This window comes from Elephas maximus, chromosome 18 (genome assembly GCF_024166365.1).
Source record: "Elephas maximus indicus isolate mEleMax1 chromosome 18, mEleMax1 primary haplotype, whole genome shotgun sequence".
Lineage (NCBI taxonomy): Eukaryota > Metazoa > Chordata > Mammalia > Proboscidea > Elephantidae > Elephas > Elephas maximus.
The window spans coordinates 63,678,274-63,684,494 of NC_064836.1; positions in this window are offsets into that span (position 1 = coordinate 63,678,274).

The following is a 6,221-nucleotide window of genomic DNA, read 5'->3' on the forward strand; positions in this document are numbered from 1 at the left end:
CGGAATCGACTCTTTGGCGATGGGTTTTGGCTTTGTTTGTTTTTCTTTTTTGTTTCTTGACATCACTGCTGAGGAACCCCTCTGGAAATGGGCACTGTGAAGAAGCAGATTATCCCTTCAGTTGTCTCAGAACGTGGCAATGACAACTCAGTCTTGAAGAGATGGGATGCGGTTTGGCAGGCCATAACGGTGCTGTCTCTTTGGGCACTGGATGCCTGCCAGAAGCGCTTGCCCAGCACTAATTGCAGAGCACCTGAACTTTTATCCATCATCTGTGCTGCTGTACAAAGACTTGAACCCTCCGATGAATGGTTTGCATTCTTCCTAGCAGCTCCAGGACGAAGGAAAAGCCTTTCATTTAAAAAATTAGGATATTATTTTCCATTTTGAAGCTCCAAAAGAGACTCAGGAACAGGTGCCAGTTTCTCGTCTGCCTTTAGGCCTACAGAAATCAGTATAACTGCTACTGAGTAAAGAAAGCAGATAAGGGCTCAGCAGCAACGCTATTAACTTTTCTCTACCTATGCTACCCTGAAACAGAAGTTAATTACCAAAGAGTGCAGCCCTGAACTGAAAAAAAAAATGAACACAGCTTAATCGCTGCTTGGGTTTTTGTTGATTGCCTGGTAATACTTTCAGCTGGTTCCTCTATGTCTGGCGATCTGTATCTATACATGTTTAGAGAAGCTCCTGGGTAGCACAAATGGTTAAGCGCTTGTGTTCCATTTGAAAGGTTGGCAGTTCAAACCCACCCAGAGGCAACTTGGAAGAAAGGCCTGGCAAACTACCATTGAAAACCCTACAGAGTGCAGTTCTACTCTGCTCACATAGGGTCACCACGAGTTGGAATCCATTTGAAAATATACGTCTATATATCTGTATTTATTTTAAATACTGGGTTTTGTGTTTACTTTTTTTTTTAATTTTTATTGTGCTTTAAGTGAAAGTTTACAAATCAAGTTAGTCTCTCATGCAAAAAATTTATGTACACCTTGCTGTATACTCCTACTTGCTCTCCCTCTATTGAGACAGCACACTTCTTCTCTCCACACTCTATTTTCGTGTCTATTCCGCCAGCTTCTGACCCCCTCTGCATTCTCATCTCCCCTCCAGACAGGAGCTGCCCACATAGTCTCATGTGTCTACTTGATCCAAGAAGCTCACTACTCACAAGTATTATTTTCTATCCCATAGTCCAGTCCAATCCCTGTCCGAAGAGTTGGCTTTGAGAATGGTTCCTGTCTTGGGCTAACAGAAGGTCTTGGGGTCCTTCTAGTCTCAGTCAGACCATTAAGTCTGGTCTTTTTATGAGAATTTGGGGTCTGCATCTCACTGCTCTTCTGCTCCCTCAGGGATCCTCTGTTGTGTTCCCTGTTAGGGCAGTCATTGGTTCTAGCCAGGCACCATCTAGTTCTTCTGGTCCCAGGCTGATGTAGTCTCTGGTTCATGTGGCCCTTTCTGTCTCTTGGGCTCATAATTACCTTATGTCTTTGGTGTTCTTCATTCTCCTTTGCTCCAGGTGGGTTGAGACCAATTGATGCATCTTAGATGGCTGCTTGCTAGCATTTAAAACCCCAGATGCCACTCTCCAAAGTGGGATGCAGAATGTTTTCTTAATAGATTTTATTATGCCAGTTGACCTAGATGTCCTCTGAAATCATGGTCCTCAAACCCCAGCCCCTACTATGCTGGCCTTCAAAGTGTTCAGTTTATTCAGGAAACTGCTTTTGGTTTAGTCCAGTTGTGCTGACCTCTCCTGTATTGTGTGTTCTCTTTCCCTTCACCTAAAATAGTTCTTGTCTACTATCTAATTAGTGAATACCCCTCTCCCTCCCTCCCTCCCCACTCTCATAATCATCAAATAATAATTTCTTCTCTGTTTAAACTATTGCTCGAGTTCTTATAACAGTGGTCTCAAACAGTATTTGTCCTTTTGCAAATGACTAATTTTACTGAGCATAATGCTTTCCAGATTCCTGCATGGTATGAAATATTTCATGGATTCACCATTGTTCTTTATTGATGTGTAGTATTCCATTCTGTGAATATACCATAATTTATTTATGGATTCGTCTGTTGATGGGCACATTGGTTGCTTCCATATTTTTGCTATTGTAAACAGTGTTGCAGTGAACATGGGTGTGCATATACCTGTTCGTGTAAAGACTCTTATTTCTCTAGGATGTATTCGAAGGAGTGGGATTGCTGGATGGTATGGTAGTTCTATTTCTAGCATTTTAAGGAAGCGTCAAATTGATTTCCAAAGTGATTGTACCATTTTACATTTTCACCAGCAGTGTGTAAGTGTTCTAGTCTCTCTACAACCTCTCCAACATTTATTATTTTGTGTTTTTTGGATTTATGCTAGCCTTGTTGGGGTGAGATGGAATCTCATTGTAGTTTTGATTTGGATTTCTCTAACGGCTAATGATCGTGAGCATTTCCTCATGTATCTGTTAGCTGCCTGAATGTCTTCTTTAGTGAAGTGTCTGTTCATATCCTTTGCCCATGTTTTAATTGTGCTATTTGTCTTTTTGTAGTTGAGTTTTTGCAGTATCATGTAGATTTTAGAGATTAGACACTGATCAGAAATGTCATAGCTAAAAACTTTTTTCCAGTCTGTAGGTAATCTTTTTACTCTTTTGGTGAAGTCTTTGGATGAGCATAGTTGTTTGATTTTTAGGAGCTCCCAGTTATCTAGTTTCTTTTCTGGTGTTTGTGCATTGTTAGTAATGTTTTGTACACTGTTTATGCCATGTGTTAGAGCTACTAGCACTGTCCCTATTTTTTCTCCCATGATCTTTATCGTCTTAGATTTTATATTTAGGTCTTTGATCAATTTTGAGTTCATTTTTGTGCATGGTGTGAGGTATGGGTCTTGTTTCATTTTTTTTGCGGAAGGATACCCAGTTATACCAGCACCATTTGTCAAAGAGACTGTCTTTTTCTCATTTAATGGACTTTGGGCCTTTGTCAAATATCAGCTGCTCATATGTGGATGAATTTATGTCTGGATTCTCAATTCTGTTCCATTGGTCTATGTATCTGTTGTTGTCCCAGTACCAGGCTGTTTTGACTACTGTGGCAATATAATAGGTTCTAAAATCAGGTAGTGCAAGGCCTACCGCTTTGTTCTTTTTCAGTAATGCATTACTTATCCGGGGCCTCTTTCCCTTCCACATGAAGTTGGTGATTTGTTTCTCCATCTCATTAAAAAATGCCATTGGAATTTGGATTGGAATTGCATTTTATCTATAGATCGCTTTTGGTAGAATAGACATTTTTATAATGTTAAGTCTTTCTATCCATGAGCAAGGTATGTTTTTCCACTTACGTAGGTCTGTTTTGGTTTCTTGCAGAAGTGTACTGTAGTTTTCTTTGTATAGGTCTTTTACATCCCTGATAAGATTTATTCCTAAGTATTTTATCTTCTTGGGGGCTACTGTAAATGGTATTGATTTGGTGATTTCCTCTTCAATGTTCTTTTTGTTGGTGTAGAAGAATCCAACTGATTTTTGTATGTTTATCTTGTATCCCGCTACTCTGCTGAACTCTTCTATTAGTTTCAATAGTTTTCTTGAGGATTCTTTACAGTTTTCTGTGTATAAGATCATGTTATCTACACATAGAGATAATTTTACTTCTTCCTTACCAATCTGGATGCCCTTTATTTCTTTATCTAGCCTAATGGCTCTGGCTAGGGCCTCCAGCACAATGTTGAATAAGAGTGGTGATAAAAGGCATCCTTGTCTGGTTCCTGATCTCAAGAGGAATGCTTTCAGACTCTTTCCATTTAGGATGATGTTGGCTTTGTATAAAACCAGAAAAACCCAATGCCATCGAGTTGATTCCGACTCATAGTGACCCTATAGGACAGAGTAGAACTGCCCCATAGCGTTTCCAAGGAGTGCCTGGTGGACCTCTTGGTTAGCAACTGTAGCACTTAACCTCTTAACCACTTAACCACCACACTACCAGGGTTTCTTTGTTGGCTTTGAGGAATTTCCCTTCTATTCCTATTTTGCCTACAGCCTTTATCATGAATGGGTGTTGAACTTTGTCAAATGCCTTTTCTGCATCTATTGATAAAATCATGTTGTTCTTGTCTTTTGCTGTATTTATATGATGGATTACATTAATTGTTTTCCTAATGTTGAACCATCCCTGCATACCTGGTATGAATCCCACTTGGTCGTGGTGAATTATTTTTTTGATACGTTGTTGAATTCTATTGGTTAGAATTTTGCTGAGGATTTTTGCATCTAAGTTCATGAGAGATATAGGTCTGTAATTTTCTTTTTTTGTGGGGTCTTCCCCTGGTTTTGGCATCAGGGATATGCTGGCTTCATAGAATGAGTTTGGGAGTATTCCGTCCTTTTCTATGCTCTGAGATACCTTTAGTAGTAGTGGTGTTAACTCTTCTCTGAAAGTTTGGTAGAACTCTGCAGTGAAGCCATCTGGGCCAAGGATTTTTTTGGGGGGTGAGGGGAGTTTTTTTAATTACCTTTTCAATCTCTTCTTTTGTTATGGGTTTATTTAGTTGTTCTACCTCTGGTTGTATTAGTTTAGGTAGGTAGTGTATCTGTAGAAATTCATCCAATTCTCCTAGGTTTTCAAATTTGTTAGAGTACAATTTTTTCATAGTAATCTGATATGATTTTTTTTTTTTTAATTTCAGTTGGGTCTATTGTAACATCGCCCATTTCATTTCTCATTTGGGTTATTTGCTTCCTCTCCTGTTTTTCTTTTATCAGTTTGGCCAGTGGTTTATCAATTTTGTTAATTTTTTCAAAGAACCAGCTTCAGGTCTTGTTAACTCTTTCAATTGTTTTTCTGTTCTCTATTTCATTTAATTCTGCTCTAATTTTTATTATTTGCTCTCTTCTGGTGCCTGAGGGTTTCTTTTGTTGCTCTCTTTCTATTCGTTCAAGTTGTAGGAATAATTCTTTACTTTTGGCCCTTTCTTTTTTTGTTTGTGTACATCTATTGATATAAATTGACCTGTCATCACTGCTTTCGCTGTGTCCCAAAGGGTTTGATAGGAAATATTATCATTCTCATTGGAATCTATGAATTTCTTTATGCCATCCTTAATGTCTTCTATAATCCAGTCTTTTTTGAGCAGAGTATTGTTCAGTTTCCAAGTGTTTGATTTATTTTCTATGCTTTTTCTGTTATTGATTTCTACTTTTATGGCCTTATGGTCAGAGAAGATGCTTTGTAGTATTTTGATGTTTTGGATTCTGCTAAGGCTTGCTTTATGACCTAATATGTGGTCTATTCTAGAGAATGCTCCATGTGCATTAGAAAAGAAAGTATACTTGGCTGCTGTTGGTTGGAGTGTTCTGTGTATGTATATGACGTCAGTTTGGTTGACTGTGGCATTTAGATTCTCTGTGTATTTATTGAGCTTCTTTCTGGATGTCCTGTCCATCACAGGTAATGGTGTGTTGAAGTCTCCTACTATAGTTGTGGAGCTGTCTCTCTCACTTTTTGTGCTGTTAGAGTTTGTTTTACCTTGCATCCCTGCCATTGGGTGCATAAATATTTAATATGGTTAGACTCCAGGTATATTGTCCCTTTAATCATTATATAATTCCCTTCCTTATCCTTTGTGGTGGATTTAACTTTAAAGTCTATTTTTTCAGAAATTAATATTGCCACTCCTGCTCTTTTTTGATTGTCATTTGATTAGTTTTTTTCAACCTTTGAATTTTCTTTTGTTTGTGTCTCTAAGGTGCAGCTCTTGTAGGCAGCATATAGATGGTTTGTGTTTTTTTTTTTTTTTTTAATCCATTCTGCCACTGTCTGTCTCTTTATTGGTGCATTTAGTCCTTTTACATTTAGCATAATTATGGATAGATTTTTTTTTTATGACTTTAGTCCCCCAAGTGTCTGTCAGTTTGCCATACTGTGCATGCTTGCATGTTGCTGTGATGTGAAGAGTCATTAACAACCTGCGTTATGCAGATGTCACAACCTTGCTTGCTGAAAGTGAAGAGGACTTGAAGCACTTATTAATGAAGATCAAAGACCACAGTCTTCAGTATGGATTATACCTCAACATAAAGAAAACAAAAATCCTCACAACTGGACCATTGAGCAACATCATGATAAATGGAGAAAAGATTGAAGCTGTCAAGGATTTCACTTTACTTGGATCCACAATCAACAGCCATGGAAACAGCAGTCAAGAAATCAAAAGATGCATTGCATTGGGT